General features: G+C 38.7%; 1 pseudogene; it reads left to right on the top strand.

The window, feature by feature from the left end:
- The first annotated feature begins 332 nt into the window (after window positions 1–332).
- LOC118602484 lies at window positions 333–451 on the top strand (annotated as a pseudogene).
- The last annotated feature ends 1,007 nt before the right edge of the window (window positions 452–1,458 follow it).

The following is a 1,458-nucleotide window of genomic DNA, read 5'->3' as shown; positions in this document are numbered from 1 at the left end:
GCATAAGTTAGGTGTTCAATAAATTATGGCTAGATAAATTTCATTAGTACATATTATCTAGAGTCATGTTTTCTTTCTTGTTGAACAGCTGGACATCAGTTTTTGTTTTCCAGTCTTCTGGTGATTTTTCATCTTCTCCATGACTCCTCAAATATTACCGACCACAGATTTTGCAATTGCATAAATGTTTTTAGTGTCAAATATGTTTGGAAACTAGAACTTAGAGAAGCCAAGCGTTCTCTTCCTAGCTGATTTTTCAGTTATTGTAGCCTTAATCTTTATGGCTGTTCTCAATTTTTTAAAGGCTTTTCCCTTGGATAAAGATAAGAGTTGTCTATAGCCATGCCACCCTAAACAAGCTCAATCCCATCTGATCTCGGAAGCTAGGCAGGGTTGGGCCTGGTTAGTACTTGGATGGGAGACCATCTAGGAAGACCAGGTGCTGTAGGTGTAAAAAAAAAAAAAAAAAAAAGACAAGACTAAAAGAGAAATTAAATACTTCTGCTTTCATTTTTTCCTATCTGACCCAGCAATGGTTCCATCTCTTGTTTTTCTAATTTCCTGCTCCAACTATTGCTTTATAAAATAGTTTTTAAACCCATTTCCCGTTTAGAAAAACAAAATGAAGCTCACTACCAGTGTTAACACTCTCTCTGAGGCTGAAGCAAATCTGACTGTTTTTCAATGTGAAAATAAAATATAAAAACTGTTTTTGGAGTTATTTCTAAACAGAACTTATCTCTAATCCTAATGTAACAGAAACATATATGACAACCAGTATTTGATAATTTTTTTCATATGCCACATTTCAAAGCACAGAACAACACAAGTGGAACATCACATTCTACACAAAAATATTGTGTTTCTTTCCAGATCTTCTTGCCATCCTTGTTGGGTGGGCAGCAAACTTTGTAGCCACCGGTTGGATTCTGTTTCCCTGCTGCTACTGTTTGCTCTTGGGGAAATGTCTTCCAGACAGGCGAAGAGGTGCGCCATCAACAGAGCACGGACAACCTCGGAGAAGTTGCTGCCCTGGCCTGTGGTGCTTTTCCAGCATTCTTTCAATCAGTGTCAGTCTGAAGTTCACATGGCCGATCGTGTGCTCAAGATTGTCCTTCTAGAACAGGGTATAGGAGTTAAGCACTGTAATGTTTAGAAGTTGGCAAAAGAATTTCTTGTACCAAAATTTGTCCCTTTTGCACTCAGTCAGATAAGAAGTGAGCATTTGATCAACCGAGTCCACTGCTCCCATATTCTCGTTGTAATCCACAGTGATACGTGGCTTCTTAATTTCTTTTGCCCCATGTCTGTTGTCTACTTCAATCACAGTATCATTGTGGCATGCTGACAACATTGTCACTTCCTTCTTGTCACACCATTTCAGTGCCATAAATTCACCACAGAATCTGGCTACAGTCATCCCCTTTGCAATCCTTTTCTTCAGATCACTTGGTATCT

This window comes from Rousettus aegyptiacus, unplaced genomic scaffold (assembly GCF_014176215.1).
Source record: "Rousettus aegyptiacus isolate mRouAeg1 unplaced genomic scaffold, mRouAeg1.p scaffold_m13_p_4, whole genome shotgun sequence".
Taxonomy (NCBI): domain Eukaryota; kingdom Metazoa; phylum Chordata; class Mammalia; order Chiroptera; family Pteropodidae; genus Rousettus; species Rousettus aegyptiacus.
This window is presented reverse-complemented; position numbering and strand designations above follow the sequence as displayed.